This window comes from Accipiter gentilis, chromosome 20, assembly GCF_929443795.1.
Source record: "Accipiter gentilis chromosome 20, bAccGen1.1, whole genome shotgun sequence".
In the NCBI taxonomy this organism is placed as follows: Eukaryota; Metazoa; Chordata; class Aves; order Accipitriformes; family Accipitridae; genus Astur; species Astur gentilis.
This window is the reverse complement of record NC_064899.1, coordinates 9,332,926-9,354,172: the sequence shown is the minus strand read 5'-3', so window position 1 is coordinate 9,354,172 and position 21,247 is coordinate 9,332,926. Positions and strand designations below refer to the sequence as shown.

Genomic DNA, 21,247 nt, shown 5'->3' with positions numbered 1-21,247 from the left:
AAACGTAAACTGAGGTGGTAGCATGAGACTCTGTGTTTAAGCCTCAGTTAATGAGAGGGTCCTTAACAAAGCCCTCCTCTCTGAGCCCTCCCACTGCATTCACTTGCAAATCACTGCATGGCTGGCAAAGCCGTCGTCCTGTCCCCCCCCAGCCCCAAACCTTCTCATGTTGAGCACTGCGGCTCTCTCAGCAGCAACATCTCTCTCGGAGAGGGACGTTTCTTATTAATCAGGGGCACTGACCAGAAACCAATCAGATAGAGAGTCCCTTTGGCTTCAGCTCCCTGCCTGCCTGACTCAAAAGTGATGCTGGGAGAGAGGGAGCCCTAGGTAGATGCGAGTACATCCAGCGCTGGAGCGACGGGGGCGAGCAGAAGGGAGGAAGCAGGTAGAGAAGCAGCGCTGGACGGACAGAGCTAGGCTCACGCTGACAGACACGGTGAGTCGATTAACTTTCGTTAGCATCGAAACTGCTGCCAGCAAAAGAGCAGGTGCTTTCTTAAAGAGTGCCTAAAACGTTACGGATGCCTTACTGATACTTTTTAGGAAGGGGACGGACGGACGGACGGACGGTGGGGGGAGAGGGTCAGCAGAGCGCTTGGGGGAGATTTCTTTTATACAGTTCAGAAAGAAAATAATTACACTGAATTGCTGAAATCTAAACTTCTGTTGCTGTATATATGACAGCTGCTTGTGCATATTAGAAAGCTAGCAATGTGTATGCTATTTGGCAATACTACTAGACATTATTCGGTTTTTACTGCAATATAGCTGTAACAATGTAGCCTAACTTTTGTGCAGGATGCTTTTTTGCCTGTCCAAACAGAAGCTATCTTCCTTTTCTTTCTTTCGCATTTGTTTTTATTGAAAATACCGAATCAAAACAAACCCAGTTAGAGAAGCATGAAAAAGGAGGAGGTCTTTACTACTACTAAGAATGAAGTACCAATGCTTTATTTTGTTTTTCTTTAGTGGGAGTAGCAAATTAGTAATTTTTTCCTCTGTGTTAGAGGGGGAAGTGGCAGCTCAGGGCTCAGAAAGCTTCAGAGATCTGAAGGAGCTGTCCCTTTGGGTATTCACAGCAGTAAGTCAAAGGCAACAGGCTTAAAGTGTAAGGCTGTTTTCCAGAAGTGCTACCAAACAACCTTATCAGCCTAATATGTATAATCGGAGACTAGCCCAGAAAGCGAGGCGGAAGGCATAAAAGGACAAACTGACCACTTGATTTTGAAGTAACCAGCAGAAACCAACTGCCCAATGAATGGCATTTTGCTTTTTCTTTTCACATGCAAGAAATGTGCAGTCACATCCATTCAATTTCACTGTATGAGCTTCAGACAAAGAATGATGCATATGAACTATAAAGAAATCGATATCTCTTGCAGTTGTATGGCAATGTGCATACAGCAGCCACTCGCCATCTCACAGACTGAAGTAGTAGGTCAGAAAATAGAACGGTAGTTTCTTAGGATAATATCCTTTTTCAGTAGGCAAATATACCACCAACGTATCAGACTTGCTCTGATTAAAGTCAGACAAAACTCATGTTTTACTTACATCGCAGCAGGATTATGCTTCATTGCTGACTACTATACTAGTTTGTCACGGTAAAGACAAATATGGATAAAAGGACGAGTGTAATATTTGCAACAGTTTCGTTAATGGGATCAAAAGCTTTTTTTGATAAGTAATATTAGTGGTAATGATAGGAATTGCTGATGACAGAGCTTTAAAAATCATTGTTTGCAAGTAATTTTCCACATCTAAAATGTTAATTTCTATTAAAAAAAAAATGAGACTGGACTAATTAAATGTTTAGAAGTCACGCTATATTTTTTCTACAATTATTAAGGACTCTGTAGAAGAACTACGTTAGTTTTAAAAAAGGCATACTGTTATCTATATGTCAATTTGACAGGTAAAATACATTGACCTGTCATTTGTCCTTCACTGTGTAATAATATAAATTCAAGAAAGATTTAAATATGGTTACAGCTAGTGTGATTTTCTATTGGCAAAAATATAGAACTTTTACAAGGTCGTGTTATACAATCAAATGCCTACGAAAGAAATAATTCTTGGTTTGTTTTTCTAAGTTAGAGAAACAAGATTAATTTTAAATGAGGAAATGTAACTGTATCAGTACTACATACTAAACTTGTACCTAAAATAGTTGTCAACTCTTTTTAAACTTGATGGGGTGATTTCAACAATCAAAGTTTTTCGTATGTTTGTGTGAACCAAGCAGGGGCTGTCCTGCAGCTGTTCTGGTGAAAAAGTATGTTGCATAAGTACCCCGTACCTCTCACCTAAACACAAAAAGCAGTTTAGAGACGCAGTTCGGAGACAAAATGTGGAGAGACACAGCTCTGCCATATGCTTTGTACAGCTCCATGGTAAAAGTGCTTCAGGCTTTCAGCATTTTCGCACTTGTCCGCAGAAGTGACCGTTCCAAAGAGGCTGTCGTCCCCCCCCCGGACAGCAGCCCGTTCGCAGGGAGCTGCTCCCGCCTCACCTGGCTGCTCTTCCACAAGGACGCTGATCTCAGCAGCAGTTGCACGGCGTTGGCGGAGACGCCCTCTCATCCTTGGATGGGCCAATGAGGATGATTCCGTTCCCTGACTGATCTGCCAAACAAAATGTTAATAACCTAAATCCACTAGTTCAAATGTTGTCACCCACAATGCTGCGGAAAGAACTGTACAACTTAAGTCCAACATTCGCTTGTGCCCTGGCATCGGGACACGGTTTCTGAAGCTGTGCAACACGGGTTGCAGGCAATCTACTGGCAGAAGCGTTGCGAGGTAGAGCTAGAAAGTAACAGGACTGACAATTTCCTCTGAGGATGAGTTTGTTCAGGTGATAAAGCAAGGTAGACTGATGTCTCCTGTTGGCTGGCCATAGCCTGATGATAACAGGGCACATGAAGGGGCAATGATTACTTCAGAATTTTCGTTTACTATAGGGTAACACACACACACACACACACACACAGAGTCTTGCACCTATTTTCAGAGATAAACAGAAACACAGAACTGTTCTCTTTTTCTTCATCCTCCCCCTTCTTTTCCCAATTTTGCAAACTGTTCTGGAGGTACCTCAAGTCCTTACTGAAAATCAAAACTCAGCAATGACCAGTGTTTAAAAAATTGTCCCAGTTCCTCAAATCTTGTACCTATAAGAAAACTGGGCTATATACACCTGGATATAAGACAATATAGATATATAATTTTATATGTTTCTTTCATGTAGTCAGTGCTATTTAACTGCAGAAAGCTTAGACAAAAATGCATCTCCCACTCATATCAGAATGCCTTCTGAATTTCTAAGGCTTGCAGCAGGTGCTACATGCAAATGCTATCTGCAGAAGCACAAATATTTGAAGATGAATAGGGATGTCTGAGTGAAAGCTAACTGCATTCTTCATGTGAGTGAGAGAGTTTATGAAAAGTCATTTGTAAGAATAAACCCAAAATTTTGCAAGAGGGGGTGGGAGGAAAAGGAAAATAAAGCAAAGGGAAACGAACAAAAAGAATCTTTGTAAAAGCAGTCAAGCGTCATTTTAATAACTTTCTCCTTTTGCCTTTTAAACAAATAGGAAATTGCTGAATGGCAAAAGGCAAGTTACCGTCCTGACTTTCAGCGACTGATCATGATAAAAAAACCCCAGCGGCATGGAGGCCTACTTGCCAAGCATGACTGAACTGGAGAGACGTATCTTGATCAGATCATACTATGTGTTTGCAGTACAAAATCCTAGTGAAACTGGGCTGGTTACTTCAAGGAACGTGTTACTAACTTCAGAGAAAAAGGAAAAATACTGGATGTATACTGTAGCTTACAAGAAAACTCTAAAATGATTATGGTTTAGAAACATAATTTTTTAATGTGTAATATGCAGTGTAATTACAGAAAAGATAGGAAGTGAACTATGTTATTTACAATCTTCATTCCACAATCTCCGAAATATTACAAAGGAGATGGGTGGCATTGTCTTCATCCCATACACAGAGATTATTGCACAGAGTTGAATTGACTTGGTCTCAGCTACAGAGTACCTCAGTGTCAGAGCCAGGGACAGAATGGGGCCTCCGCTTTCCCAGTCCTCCAATTTCTCCATGTGAATGCACCAATGTTCATAAAAATAAATGTGCCTTGATTACTTAAATAACACCGTAAACAGCCACTAATGTTTCTCTGGAAATATATTTCTGTAACTGCAAAATGGAATGCCTCAGGTGATGGCCAGTGTATTTTTTTGACAGTTAAATGCAAATTTCTATAGTTAAATTTCACACCTTTTAGTAGCAAGGGTAATAGCAACATCAAGACAACATCACATTAGATTCAGTTTTCCCTGTCTCACGCAAACATAGCGTTCATATTAGAATCTCCTGATACGAACATGCAAATGTCAGAGAAGTTTATGTAAGTACAAATTTTCTAGGTGCTAAATGGTGTTCAGGTTGCTTTGTCCTCACAAACCCTATTCACAGAAAATAACCACCACTTTCATGGAAACTCTGCCTGGAAGAATATTACAGTGGTGGGGCATGCAAGTCATTGCTTAGAGACTCCAATTTCCAAAAAATACTGAAAGCATTTTTGCATTGTATATAAGTATGTTGAGAAAGAGCTCCTAAATTACTTGTCCGAATTCAAAACATGCTCTTTATAAATGATACCCAAGACAAGATTCTGTGAAATAGACAAAATTGTGGATAATGCTTTTATGTTTGAGGATGGAAATAGCAGGCCTTGCCATCATTTTAGACAAACTACACAACAACTGTCATAAGGAGATCATCTCAATTTACATATTTTTAATAGTTCAGTTGAAGGCAGTTAATAATACATACAAGCCTATCTAGCAATATATACAGACATTATTAGATTTAGTCATTACTTTCAGAAAATGATGATCAATTACATTGATAATCAGTGGTGCAGAATTTGACATTTATATTTTGGCACCTCTTAAAAAAGAATTCAATAAAACATCAGGTTGTATAAGAGTGTTCAATAAAGAAAATTTAAAAAGTATAATGATCTAACATCCTCAGCTCAAGATCTTATTGAAATAATTGTTCTTTATTTCCTCTGTATTCCATCATTCAATATTTGCTCCTGAGGACATGATGAAGAGGTAAAGTGAAAAAGGTGTGAGTTGGGGAAAGGGTGAACTTAATCCCGTTACTTCTGTTTTGAAAGAAAAAGTAGGCATAGTACAAATGAAAATTAATATTTTAAAATCAAGCAGTTATAGGTTATATATGATTAAAAGGTAACAGTAAACTACTCACACCTGAATTTAACAGATCAAAATAGCCCCAGTTCATGAACAGAGTTCTTCATATATATACACATATACACACATTCATACATATGTATATATGCATACATAAACCCAAGCATAATTCATGCAAATTATAAGAATGATAAAATATTTTTAAAAATAATAGATTCAAATAGGTCTGCTTAAGTTTGCAGTGCTACTTTCTGGCCAAATTTGTTTGCCTGCTTACTCTGTTGTTTATCATAATACTTTTACATGATTTGCATTATTCTTTATCATAACACTTCATACTAATGGATTTAAATATCAAGTTTTATAGTGGAAAACTATTGTTAAGAAGTTCTGATTTTTAAGGCATAGGTGCTGGTTGTGGGAACTTTCATTAAAGTGTTTCTGTCTGTGTAGTAACAAAAAAAAATCAGGAAACCATAGTTATTTCAAAAGGAAATTCTTGCGGTTGTTTAAATTATTTGTCAGGAGAGCTGTTTGTGCTTGTGGCACATTCTGGAACCCTTATACAGAATGACTAACATTTTGCAATAAGACTAGTCCCACTGAAGCCAGTGAAATTGCTTTTGTGCATTTCCCCTACCCAGACTAAAAATGAGTGTTGAATCTGTGTTTTTATAATGATTCTATCTGATAAAAAGATATCTTTTCCTCAGAGTAAACATAAAAATATTATGTTACAGGAAACATTTTCCCTTTTCCTGCAGGATTTGCAATAATCCTTACATTTGCTTCCAAAATGTAAAAGGAAATTTCACCTCTAATGAGAATTCAGACTTTCTGAAAAATGGAAATATATTTAAAAATGAATGTAGATTCTTCACTCCTTGCTGTTATCTGCATCCCATGGATTACCAGCAATTGGGCCAAATCTTGCTCCTAATGGGTTTAAATTTGTGTGATACATGCCTTCATTCCTAATCAAGACACATTTCTGGATTGTATTTATACCTTTTCTAGGGGTAAGACACTAAGTAAACCCCCTTGTGTTCTGAAGAAAATGAATTAGTCTCTTCATTTTCCTTCATGGAGATAGAAATCCTTTATCTATGATACTGAAGATACTATTTGCTTACTACTAGTATTAGTAGTAGTAGTAGTAGTAGCAGTAGTATCAAAGCTGAGAACTCACGTATCACTTCAAGTAAGGGGTTTGTAATGTTTTAATAGCATTTATCACATTTTAATGCAAACCAAGCTTCTGGTGCTGCCTGCTCTTCCAGTCATAGTCCTACTGAAAAATCCTCACTACTGATGATGGCAAACCAACCCTGCAGCAAACGACAGGACTTTAAAACAGAAAAGTATGCCATGTATTTAATGTACTTCTAACTCCTTTTTAAGGCAATTAAGAGAATCAACTCTCCAAAAAGTTGGTACAGCTGCTCTCAGCTACAGGTGGCCAAAAAACCTGCTGGTTGAGAATCTTTCCCTAAAGCTTTCTTTCAGGAAAGGGGAAAATAGCACTAGGGAAGTCAAAAAGGGGAGTAAATTAGGAAGTGGCTAGACTGCACCATAGACTGATGTTTTTGGCAAAAAAAAAGAAGCAAAAAGCACAATAAAAGATGCTCATTCACACTGTCTGACATAGATCTGAAAAGGATGAATCTAACAGATAATGGTTTACAAAGGTACCCAGTGTTGCACATTCAGAAACGTAACTGTTAGCACTGCTAGAAGGAAAGATTTAGCAGTCCTGCCAACGGTACTCATTCTAATTATTTATTTGCCATTTGAATTTACACTCATCCCATTCACATTTACATTTCAAAGCAAATTTGTCTAACAGACCCCTACAATATAGATCCACAAAGAATAAACTTCTCAAGTATACAAAGGTCCTCTGTCTTTTTCTTTCCCCAACATATTCAGCTTCTAGTTCATCATACTTCCCCAAAACTAAAAGCCTACAGGTAGAATAGATATGGTTTTTAAACTACTGTAAGGATTATGTTTACTAAGCATTTGTTTAATTAAATAGTGAACTGCACTGCTGTACGCCGACACAGGACCATAGTTACCTTTGATTACTCAAGAGATATACTCAGTAATGGCAAGTAATATATAAATCATGATTTCAAAGAAAACATACATCTGAAAGTTTCCTAACAATTACATATGAGACCAGATAGTTCTTGTGTCGTTTGTGTACAGATCTGTGTCTGTAACACCAGGAGTAGCATATATTCACAGCTTGAGTGTTGAACAGGACTAAAATGGGTCTTAAGGATTAACCATCACAGGGTTAAAGTTCCTGGTCTCATGACATAGAGGGGGTGTCAACTTCTATTCAAAAAGAATTTCACTGCTTTTTAACTGGCAGAAAATTGCATAAACTCAGGATAACTATTTAAGTGATAGTTTTCTGAAAGTGCAGGTAGTTTGAAACAGTAGCTACGTGCTAGGAATTTCCCTGGGAACTTTCCCAAGACCTACACACAGGGTTCCCAAACAATACAAAGTCAGGGCAGAAACATACATTAAGTAACCCAATGTAACTGTTAAAGGACATGCCTAGAGCTGCTAAAAGAAACCCTGCCAACCTGGCAGAAAGAATCACTAGTTCTCTGGAGAAGGGAGGAAGGAAGAAAGGAAGGCAGGCTGGCAGGCTGGCCTCCTCTCCAAAGCTTCAAAAGTGGATTCATAAAGTTGAAGCAACATAAAGATTTGTGTAAACTACCATAAGATTCTGGATTACTTGATTTGAGCTCTTTTTAAATGTGGTGCTGTGGGCAGCTACAATACAAACAGGACCAAACTGAATGGTAATTTGTCTATATCCTTTCTGAGCCAATAGCATCAGAATCATTCATTTGTACAGACTGAAAGCTGAAATCTGAAAACCCATGCTTTTAAGGAACATAAATAGGGGGACATTGCTGTAGAATGGAAAATAAATGAGTCACATTAATTTTCTGCTTCCTTCACCTCAAGTTGATTAGCACTAATTAAATTTCATGCTAGTCAGCCTGTGAGTTTAGTAGGCAATAAAAAAAAATCCTGAAATGTCATTGCTTGTGGTGAAAACACACAGACATATATGTGCATATATGCATCTATATTTATATCTGTATCTGTATTGATATTGATGTCATTTTAGAGATAGAGATGAGATAAAGAGATCTAGAGATATCTATGTAAATATATCTCTATCTCTATATCTATAATGATGTCTATCTATCTATCTAGCTATCTATTTATGTGCACAGCATCAGTGTCATGAAAGCCATGCATGTACTTGCATTGTAAGGTCTCCAGTGGTAAATATTCTAGCCAATATCAGGTAAGGTAAGATGCTTATGTGCTCTGAGTTGAGGAGAACTCCACAGGCCATACCAAGTTTCAATTCTCTTACAGCAGACCCAGGCAGATACCAGAGGAAAACAGCAAAACGGCTGCTCTGCCTACACCATCAACCCAGAATCATAGAATGGTTGGGGTCAGAAGGAACCTTTAAAGATCATCTAGTTCAACCCCTCTGCCATGGGCAGGGACATCTTTCACTAGATTGGGCTGCTTAAAGCCCCATCCAACCTGACCTTGAATACTTCCAGTGATGGAGCATCCGCAACTTCTTTGGGCAACCTGTTCCAGTGTCTCACCACCTTCACTGTAAAATATTTCTTTTTTATGTCCAATTTAAACTGCCTTCTTTCAGTTTAAAGTCATTGGCTCATGTCCAGTTTTTCATCCACCAGTATCCCCTTCTCCACAGGGCTGCTCTCAATCCCTTTATCCTTCAGTTCGTATTCCTTCAGTTCCTTCAATACTGGGAATTGCCCCAAGCCAGGTGCAGAACCTTGCACTTGGCCTTGTTGAACTCCTCAAGCCTGTCAAGGACTCTCTGGATGGCATCCCTTCCCTCTAGGGTACCAACCACACCACTCAGCTTGGTGTCGTCTTGCTGTGTGAACTCGCTGAGGGTGCACTCAACCCCACTGTGTTGTTAACGAAGACGTTAAAAAGTACTGGTCCCAGTGTGGACCCTTGAGGGACACCACTCATTGCTGGTTTCCATTTGGACATCGAGCCATTGACTGTAACTCTTTGGACACAGCCATCCAGCCAATTCTTTATATATCTAACAGTCCAACCATCAAACTCGTATGTCTCCAATTTAGTAGCAAAAATGTCGTGGGGTATCGTATCAAAGGCCTTACAGAAGTCCAGGTAGATAACATCTGTGGGTCCTTGCCCACTGAAGCAGTCAGTCCATTGTAGAAGGCCACTAGATTAGTCAGGCAGGATTTTCCCTTGGTGAAGGTATGTTGGCTGTCCCTAATCGCCTCCCTGCCTTGCATATATTTTGACGTGTCTTCCTGGAGGATCTGCTCCATGATCGTACCAGTCACAAAGGTGAAGATGACTGCCTGGTAGTTCCCAGGGTCCACCAACCAGTCAGCATCAGTTTATTCTTTCAAGATTTTCAGGAAACAATTTCTGCTTCATTCAATAACTTTGTATTGAGGCAAGAATTCCCTGAAAGAGGAACTGATGACTAAATTACCTTGGTACAATTATATGTCATGACTGATTACTTTCAGTGAAGCACCTGTATGTAATACCTATACACTTTCTACCTGATTACATGTATTGACAAAATTCCTGCCTTCAGAAAATTTAAGCGACTATTTCAAAATGAGATTTTTCAGCTTGTCTCACTGTGTCTCATCTCAAGCGGCAAAGATTCAGGAAACCTGGAATCTTGTTGCCACAATGTAGTTTTTGGAATGCCTTCAGCCTTGCTGTATGGTCATCCAAAAGATCAGCCCCAAGGCAGCCAAAGCAATCCCTCTGATGATAACTTTCATTTAGATATCCCTTTACAATGCAAATACAAAGTTGACTTCTTATTCTTACTTTACTTAATTGCTCCTGAAATTTAGTTTTATCCTGATAATTGACAGGTCAAGTGATGTGAGCATGCTCCTTTTAAACAGAAATTTCCATCCCGGTGGCCACTGTCAGGTATCTGAAGGACAGGAAGATCAAGGAAGATAAAGCCATGTTCTCCATCCTTTCCAGCTAGTCTGTAGTGGTTAATTCTAAGGCACACTGAATGAAGTATGATGTTTTCAGAATTGCCACAGAGCATTCAAAATTTCTTGTCCTATTTATAAAGAAAAGAATTGTAGATGTTAACATTTAAATAAAAAGGACAAAACTACCACCTCCATTTACAAGCAATTGTTTTCTCAGGTGCAGGTGACAAACAGCACCTACCCTATTCAAAAGATGAAGAATTGTTATTTGCCCCGAAATATAATGCTGTTCATCTTTGGAAGCAGCATGTATTGTAATTTTTTTTTTTCCTCAAGAAATGGAATGTTACCATATGGTATGTTAAACTGTTGTGTCTGAGAAGTGATATATCTTAATACTTTGCCAGCCATGTCCATTAATGCTAGGAATAGATGTTAAAACTTGCAGTTTATCTCACTGAGAATTTATTAAGAAGTATTTGTCAGTGTTCATTTGGTTTATTGTCCACAGTCCTATGAAATTACATACAAAAGAAATTTAAACATAATCAGTGTAAAACCCCTCAACATTTAAATGCAAGAACATACATATGATTTACTAATGCATATATATATTTATATGTATTTATGGGTATAAACAAGTGTAATTAAAAAGTTGGAGTTGACTTTATTAGTGACAGTGTCCTGATTTCAGCTGGGATAGAGTTGATTTTTTTGTTAATAGCTGGTACAGTGTGTTTTGGATTTAGTGTGAGATGATGTTGATAACATACTTGTGTTTTAGCTGTTGCTCAGTAGCACTTATCCTAAGTTAAGGCTGTTTCAGTTTCCCATGCTCTGCCAGCGAGGAGGTGTAAAAGCAGCTGGGAGGGAGCGTGGCCAGGACAGCTGACCTGAACTAGCCAAAGGGATATTCCATACCATACAACATCATTCTCCGTATATAAACTGGGGGGGAACTCTATCCCAGCTGAAACCACGACAGAGAGTCAGGTGCATTATAATTTCATAGAGTGCATCTGCTATTGAGCAAGAATACCTCAAGATCCCAGTAAAATCTTAATTTACATGATGCCAATTACCAATATTATTATCTGCCAGAATGACAGCAGTATCATAACATTTCCAACGTTTATCTCTTCTCATACTCTGTACCCCTCCCTAGGGCCTGACCTCACTGCCTTCTGGAGCAACTGGCCTTGCTGTGGTTTGAGCTGGAGGACTATTGAGTTTTGTGGGGTCAGAGAGACTTGCCGGTTTGAAGACAGGACAGTGAAGAGGACAAAGGTTTCTGAGTGGTCCTCATTCTGAGGGAAGCGAGGAAAAAGAGGGTGGCACCCTCCACCATAGAGTGATGTGTCAGTGAAAAAGTCCTTTCCCTTTGCTCTGGAGACCAAACTGGTTTAGCAAGAGCAGGAGAAGATCCTTCATCCCACTCCAAGTCTTGCTGACCTCTTGTCCAAAAGAATTAATGTCACCATCATGTTTTTCTTAACACTTTATTGATATTCAAACAATGAAAGATTCAGAAGATCTTAACAATCCCTAATGTCTGTCTGTATTCCATCATTAAGAGACCTCCAGGAAAGGCCAGGTACTGGGCTAAAGCACAGGATCCAACTTGGCCTAAGTACATGCATTCACTGGACATCCATAGCTTGTCATCCTACTAGGGCAGTCACTGATCAGACCACCTGTGATTCGTATACTCTTCTATTGTATTCATGTCCACTGATAGTGACTGCCTGGCAAAACCCGTAATATTTAACTAATAGAGATATTAATAATATTTCTGCATTCCCCCAACACGGAAAATATTGCATATTACTTAAGTGAAAGTCAATTTATCATTTGTAAATTAAAGACACCGAACCCACTTCTCGTAGAACAACACAACACTACCTAGCTCACTAGGGATATACTGGTTTAAGTGAGTGGTTTTTACCCTGTGAGTCGGCAGACTTTTAAGAAGCCTATTTCTAAGAAACCCATACAAAAATATATATGCTAATTACAAGCAGGTTTAAATTTGTGGTACAGAATTCCACTTTCCTGATGGAAAATATTTATAGCGTCTGTAAACCATAGTAATCAAAAAGCAAACAAACAACTCAGAACAATTATTTGTCTACTGCATTTTCAACGAATTTGAGTTTTTTAAAAAAAGATGTGTGGCCTAAGTAACCTTGTGTTCATATACTGCAAGTACTGGAGGCACACAAAGGGAGAGCTTGTGAAAGGACTTGAGAGTGGGGAATTTTTTATTCATACTTTGTTTTGATTTTGATATCACTAGTAAATCTGAAGGGCAGACTAGACAAGAAGGCACAGACAGAGCAGTTTTAAAAATGAGAAGTTTTAACCATTCTAGTTTTAATCTGAAGCTATTAAGAAGTTCAGAAACTTGCATGGATATAAGTCTGCATTGCTTAAGTTCAAGTTTTGTCTTTGACTTCAGCTGAGGTAAGAATAGCCAAATAATTTTACTACTTAATTTGAAGTACTGTTAAATTACTGATACAACAGGAAAGTATAAACAGAGTCATAGCTTACTGTTCAATAAAAAAAAAATACACTAACTTGAGTAACAGGTTTTATCATTGAGTACAGAATAAAATACTGAAATTAAATCTTGAAGAAGAAATACTAGAACCTGAGAAAATTATACAAATAATATTAGCACATCATATGTAACGTCTTTGTAACGGTATGGTTCTATCTCACTGTCACTGAACTGAAAGAACAGCATTGTATTAGAGACCAAGTAAATTGGTATTCATGTGGTGCCCCTCAGAAATTACCAATTACCAGTCAGTAATTACAACAAAGTATTTGAAAGTGTTCTGTGAAAGCAGTTAAGTATAAGCTCCAGGTAAACAACAGAAGTGCACATAGTCCTGATGGAAAGCTCAACATGGTCTAGCTGAATATTCCCATGGACATCGATAACATTTAGATTCAATCTTTATAAAGGGAGGAATACTGTCACGGTCATTAATAAGCAGAGCAGAGGACCTGAGAGCTGCAAAGGGACAGAAAGGGCAGAAATCGGTATGCAGCTGAGCACCAGCTTGCTCAGGAACGCCTGAAGTGCCTGACCCACACCAGAGCCCACGGGCTGGGCAATAGCAACCAAACTAGGGGGCAAACTGTCAAATATTGTGTAATCAGACTAATGTTAAGTGATAACATTTTTCCTTTCCAGCCTCTTCACATCCTTCTTCCTGCACAGGGGTTGGTATGTGTGCAGAATTCGCATTAATTTGTATAATGTGCATGTGCGTATGATGTGAGTAGATAGATAATATTACATGACAAAGCCAATTTACATACAATATGTGAAAAAAAATTATTTGGATAATTCTGTTTTAAACATGTATTATCTTCTGCACAGAAGTCATCAGTATTCAAATCAATAAGTGGAATAACTCCATGATCTGTGCAAGGTAAATCTTAGAGGAAACAGTATGGCTAAGTGCCAACAAATACTGATTTCTGATATATGAAAGGATAAAGTTAGAGGAAAATCCAGATACTATAAAGAGGCTTCTTTCTGCACAGGCTGGCAAAGAAAGCGAAATTATAGCTTGTTCAGCTATCAAAATGAGACTGAAATATAATTTCAGTATAGCTTAAAATGGGATAAATAGAATACTGTGAACATATTGCTTATAAAAGTAATAAATTCTATTATTAGATAAAATAAATAGCTATACTTGAGTACTGCATAATTAGAATGATAGACAAACATACAGCACAGATTTTAGAGTTATACACAGGGCTAAGAAATCTTTGGTTTAAAAAAATCACAATCAAATGTATACAGTAGTATCACATGTTGAAGAAGACATTGCTTTAGAAAGCATTAAAATGTATATAGCATTAAAGAAAATTTCATTAAAAGACCGAGACACTAAGTGACTAATGCTAGACAAAAAGCAGAAAACCTAGACAAATGTAACAAAAACCTAACTGTAAGCCACTGAAGTTAGCAGAACCTTTTTACTGACCTACATGACGTGGAAGAAAGTTCTCAAATTTCCTGCAAAGACTAGAACAGCACACCTGAGCAGAGAAAATATAGTGCATGTGGGAAAGAGAAAAAAACCCCAGCCCTACAAATATTAATTGCTGATTGAAATAATGTCCTGTGTAAGTGATGGAGGAAAGAAGCATGGAAATAAAGAGTGCCTTAGCACACTTAAGCTTTGAATGCATGCCAAAATAAAGAGAATACTGAAATAAACACATCAGAAAAATCTGGAATACATTGGCTTTCAGAAAGAAAAAACCAAAATTATAATTGTATGTGTTAGAGAGAAATCACCAAAAATTGGGAATTCCAACTATGAAGTAACTACCTAAATTCTTATTAGACCACCTGTTTTAGCGTAGGTGAAGATACAACCTGCACTGAAAACAAATAGTTAAGTATTAATTGTAATTGACTGTATGACAGAGGACTCACATGATTAAAAACAATAAATTGAAAGTATGAATGGTTTTGACTTGGTAATAGAGTATGCAAAGAAAGCCTGATGGCACATAAAAGAACTTCAGTGAACATCATTGGAGAAAACGTGAACATATTTTCAAATGTCAACAGGGGAAACAGAAAGTAAAAATATGGCTGGAGTAAGCACTTTTATTTTAAATTACATTCACAAGGCTCACATCCAAATCAGGAAAGTTTCACAAGTAGTATATTTTTAAATGCATTGTCTGTTATAATTTCAACACTCACAAGCTGGTGTTAACAAATGTATTTTCTTATGTCTTCATCAAGACCAAAAGGAAAGCTAAATATCAAGAAATAGATTTAACCTCAAGCTCATTATTTCTTTTACGATGACTTAATGGCAGACAATAACTTTTTTTTATTATTTTATGAAATTAACTTCTGTGCAAAATTACTCACTTTCATTATAACACAAGTGGGGGGGGTCAATCTAGAAATTAAGATAAAGTATTTCTTTTTGTAATAGATAACAAGGCTTTCAATAATTGAAGCGGTTTTATTATTTCATATTAACCACTAAAGCATACCATGTCACAACAGAAGTGGTGAAGTGGAAAGCTGTTTACATATTGTGAGGCAATATAATAAAAGCTCATGAAATATTGACACTAAAACCGAAAAGCATAATTTTTAAAACATACCAACCAAAGAAGTTCTCTTTTACAGGAAATTTGGAAAAATACTGGGAATGAGAACAAATTATAAAAGGTGAACAACATTTAACGAGTAATAATAACTTGTTGCACACGAATAGCTGTAAACTATCTTTTTTTTTCAAGTTTTGAGTTCAAATGTATTGTTGGAGCAAATGATTGGGAGGGCAAGTCGCGAGCTGTTCCAACAAGGTGCATCATAGGCTGGACTGACCTTATGTGATAAAGAGATATGTGATAAGCAAAAACTATCTAGAGAATTTCGGAGTGAAGAAGAAACTGCCTAGATGCTCTGTTCAGCTAAATTATTTTAAGGTGGAATGTTTGTTCTGTCATGCTTTATTCAGTTGATTGCTTTTCTCAAAAAAATCTACACTCCTACTTGTTTACTTTGCAGTGGAGTCACTGTTAAAATTTATCGTAACCCCAATAACATAAAAGTTTTCCTAAAACGTATATATATAATATATTGCAGTAGAAACTGTTAGGTGGCTTCAGATACCACTGTGGTAAATACTGATTCCTGTGAACGATGCTTATTCCCAAACATGTGTACCTTTGAAGTTCCACAAAAAGTAGCAGAGGCTCTTAAAACACATGGAGAAAGTACTACAATTACATATATTTCCAGTGAGGAAAAAGCTAAGGACAGAAAAGTTTAGTGGATCTCAAAAGAAGTGAAACAATAGAACCAGTGTTACACAGAGTGTTTACAGAGTTGCTAAGCATTTGTAAAACTAGTTTAATTTCTGGACCTGCTGATACTCAGTAGCTCTGAAAAAGTCAGATCCATGTTTCTTGAACTGAGTAACTGAAAACAGTGATTCTAGTGGTCAGCCAAACTTTATCTGACATATATGCTGTGAAGGGAATGCTCACATTTAACTTTACACAGTTCTCTGAAGAACACTTTCCGTCCTTTCCTGCAGCTTTTTTGTTCTCAAGTGTTTATATCCTCTATCCTCTCTCTTCTCCTCTCTCCGCTTGCGCTTTCCCTTCCCTATACTTGCCTTCTTCTTTTCTTATTTACTCAGTATTCGTTTCACTAAAAAAAAAAAAAAAATTAAAAAAAAAAATAAAAAATGTAGTGGTTTAGATTTTATGCAGGCTATGATTTTTACTTTTACTTAGGAAGAAGAAAGAAAAAACTAGAAGCAATTAAAAAAAATCACATTCCATACAAGCAGTGACATATGTTTTCACTTAAGTTTCATATATCATTTCCTATACATTTGAGCATATGTACTTTCAAGCACAGAATTTGTATTTGGACTAGCATCCCTAGGGTTTTAACTTGGCCTGCCTTTTCTCATTTATCAAATAGGTCTATAATATCAACATTAACATTACTTTAGCCAATTACATCGCTACCAAATAATGACATATGGTCATAGCCAAACCAGCAAGAGAGCTTTTTTGTAAAGCAACACGCAAATCAAACCTATTTTTTAGTTCAGAAATATTAGAAAGGGATAAACAACTATCAGTGCTTCTCTGACACCAAAAATACCTGAAGTCCCCCCTCACATAGGCTTATTGGGGTGTGCTGAACTGCCCACGTGGCACACAGAACCATCAGGAAGAGGCAAAGACACTGCTCCAAAGAAATTATGAAAGTAAAGCAAGTGTTACTGATGACCCTGAGCTTTTCTATTCTACTCTTTCAGATACATCCTGGCTCACTGACCTTTCAGATACGAAGGCAATCCAGTCCATGCTATCCAGAATATAAGTAATGCCTTTACGAGTACTGTGCTCCTCCAAGCAAAGGTTTTGTAGAGCTGGACATCTCATCAGTTATTGACAGTGATGTTTTCTGTCAATATCACTTTTTACAGGGACAAACAATCAAAATATGTTGAGCAAATACCTCAAACACTCTGACAGTTATATGTTTTCCCTTTCATAAGGTAGGAAATGACTACAGAGAGAGTAAAATCTTTTCTCAAAATTGGTAAAAAATCATGTGGTGGAAGCAAGAGCAAGAGGAATTAATCTGATTTTTTTTATGTCAGGATGTCTTTCTCTTTTTTTAAGCATATTTCACTTTACTACAGCCATTTAACTCAGCTCCAATAAGATTATTAGTATGTACTATCTAGTTCTGAAATATATTGCTTATTCATATAAACCCAAAAAACCTCAGAGCAAACATCATCTTTAAGTACAATTAAGGAAAAGGAATAGAAGAATGTGTGCAGTTTCACTGTCTCATAAAGTGAAAAGATATAGTATAATGTTATGGCTCCCTCTTTTGGATCGCACATATCTAGTATTCAATAATAAGAAAATTCATCATGTCCTTAACACCAAAAAAATAACACAAGCTTCTCTGTTTTTCCCCCATATCCTGCTTAACAGTGATAAATGCAGCCAATAAACCCAATCTTTTTATGTTTCTTGCAAAATGCAATTATATTGCAGATCTCTACATTCTATAAGAATAGACATGCATTTCCTAGCTAGAACTGTAGCTAGAATACTTTTGAAATACATTAAACATTAGTCTATCAAGTGCCTATAAAGACTGGAACATAAAATTCTCTCATGGATTGCTCCTTATTTTAGCAGTGCTGTTAATACAAAATGAAGGAGAACAATAAACAGAAGATTGATGGAAAGCACTTGATCTAGCTTACTCTGTGGACAAGTGACCAGAAAGGAACAAATTTTGTTCCTACACTATTACTTCATTAGGAACTGTGACTGAAAAACAAAATAAACAGCCATTTGGGCTGCTCTTTTAGAATCTCCAGCGTAACTGTGACCTAGTTGAAAGTCTACAGACTTATATACATTAGCTTCAGGAAATTTTTGAGTACACTCTTGAAGAATTAAAAGACATATAGCATTTTTAGAAGAAAAAAATATCATTCCTGTAAAATAAAAGGTGTTTGGTTAGATGGGAAAGGTGAGGAAAGAGTAAAACCGTTAAAAGTTATCAATCAACACAGAACAGTGAATCCTGACAGAGCCTAAACTCCTATGGTTTAAGATTTTTTTCCTAATGTAAAAGTAGTAATCAAACAATGTTGCCTTCATGGATATAGTTATATTTGATTCCGAATTTGGATTTTGCTTTGCCAAGTATGGGAGGCATACCACCATTATTCTACATTAATATATAGGCATAACTCCACATTACACAACAGGCTCAATTTTCTCCATGTCTCCATGTATGCTGCTGTGAGACAACTAGAAATAAAATTTTTGGCAAAAAAAAGGTTCATGAAAAATTCAGCAGCACTACTCAATGACTTCAGCTGTGTCAGCTAGAAGACAGACTTTATTTCACTCAAAAATCCTTCCTATTGCTTTCTTATTACCTTTATATAAAATATTGATGTTAGGCAGGTATATATAAATGACTTTTTCTACAGGCTTTGTTTAGCACTTTCTATTACTAAAAATAGCCATTTCTCAACATTCATTAAGATATTGGTCTATACGATTAAAAAATTAGTTGGATTTATATCAACTAACTTAAAATTGTTATATCGTGATACCCATCTTAATTATACCATTGCAGCATGTTTTCCCTTCACAGCATCCAGAATTACAATAGGACAATTGCATTTGACTATGCTGCATCATTATTATTCACTCTATTTATTAGTAACTGTTACCATTAAGTGTTTACTTTAAAATCAACATTGTAGTAATGAGATTTAGATGAATTTACATTCTTTTCCATGAAGAACTGCCTGTGGATAGTGCATATGATGACAGTTCTTCAGTTAGGAAAAAAAAGGCAATTTAGCATGCTTTACTGACAGTAGTAGCGACACTGCTTCACTGGTACTGTGTACCCTCAGCCATATTACTAAAAAGTGACATCAAAACTTGGCTGTAAGAACGATTGCAGAACCACAAAGATAAAAAGAGGGAGGAAATTCACTTGCAGGAAGTCTAAGTTTGTTTCATGTAAAATATCTGTTCCTACATAAACGAAGAAAAGTATCAAGAAAAAGTAACGGACATACACATCCCTATGTACAGATTAACTATGCACTTCTTTTTTTCCTGTTACGTGACTGAGTTGATTTGTTTTCTATGAAGCCAGATATTTTATGGCTTGACTTAGCAGTATGGAGCCCAAACACAGCTATGGTCCCTCATACACCCTTTTGCTTCATCTTTTAGGAATGTGAGAAGGAAGGGACACACTCACGGGCATTTGAGTTGATGGAAGAAAGTTTTAAAGCTTGACTATGCACTGCCATTTCAGGCAAAGCTAGACAGAAAAATACTAGAGCAGACAATATAAAGCAAATGCTTCGTTATACCAACTTTTTCCAGTCATATTTATACTCTTTTTTCACTCTGAAACTGGAACCATATACATGGTTTCATGGAGTTATATCTTTTACTTCTTACTGAGTTTTAATGAAAAGGGCAGGAAAATAGAAAGAGTAATTCGAGAATGCCATCTGAAAGGTACTATGTGTGTTTTGAATTAATCCAAATAAATCACATGAAAATCTGCATGCTCTGGCAAGTCATACTGAGCTATAGACTATTAAAGTCTCAAGTCTGGTTCAGATATTACTAAAGGAAACATACCGCATCATTTGAAAGCTAACTGGTATCTTAAGAGAAATAAACTAGTTATTTCTGTCTCTGGTTGCTAGAAACAAAGGAACCAAATAGTAAAACAGTTGGTATCAGCAATAACAACTGCAGTCTCATCAGAGCATGATTAAATGATTACATGCATATGCAGATGACATATTTCCCCATCTTTAGACTCAGCTCCAGATGGATCAGAAGTCTTCTGAAGTTGCCTATCATGGTAGCAGCAGTAAACCACATATAAAGTCTGCACTAATGGTAGAAATCTGAGGAGGGCAAATTCAGGAAATACTATAGGAAATCTTGAAACCTTAACAGGGGGCATAAAAAATAAAAGATTAATTTTACAGGATTTCTTTCCCCAGAGGGCTTTAAAACTTGAAGTAATCAAAATTTCAATATGAAATTAAGCATGGAAGCCAAATTCTGAGCTACTGATCAGAGTTCTTGGTAGGCTTCTCTGCAGGACTGTCAAGCACCAGAGGGAGATTGACTGACCACATCCAGGCTACTAGCTCCTGGGAGAGGATAAACCCTTAGGAAACAAATAGCAGAAAGGGGATCCACTGGAACAGCATATACACCCAACATCCAGTGCCATGTACCTGTGTGTTACCCTTCCTGTCCTTTCATCAGAGGCTGGGGAATCATTTTGATTTTAACAATCTGCTATAATTAAAGACTGAAAACTTGTTTGGGAAGTTCCATGAACAACTTTTCCATCAGTGCTATGCTTGTGGCTACCCAGTGTTCTGTGGTTATTTGTCACAGTTTTCAGGAGAAAACAGAAGGGGTTATAAACCCTTAAGGATTAAATGTGAGATTGTTTTATGATTTTTTTAAAAAAAATTATTTATTTAACCAGGGACTCATGAGGAGATCTAACTTCAGTACAGTGGGTTTTCAAGTTGTAGTAAATAGCAGTAGCTTCATGGATACTGTCAGGAATCCTAAAAATCTCAGTGATGAAACTGCTGAAATATTCGTTATTTTCTTTAAACTTTCACTTCAGTGTTCTTGATACTTGCGAGTTTCAAGGTAGCAAATGCAATGCCAACTTTTAAAAAACAGTTTCGGTTCTACCAGGGCCAAGTCACAGGGACAAGGTCTGAGACCCAAACCAGTGCAACTGTTGGCAACTCTTATAAAGAATGCAATTGTTGCACACATGACATCCTGGGGAAAAGTCAGTATAGTATTTGGAAAGGGAAGTCCT

At 37.0% G+C, this 21,247-nt stretch overlaps 1 protein-coding gene across 1 annotated transcript in view; it reads left to right on the top strand.

Annotated features, from left to right (window-relative positions):
* Positions 1–212: 212 nt before the first annotated feature.
* Positions 213–21,247, top strand: part of CDH9 (cadherin 9) — a 96,284-nt gene continuing 75,249 nt past the window's right edge. Inside the window, exon 1 of the mRNA XM_049823795.1 lies at positions 213–439. The gene's annotated coding sequence lies outside the window, so the exon portion shown is untranslated. The remainder of the gene's footprint in view (positions 440–21,247) is intronic.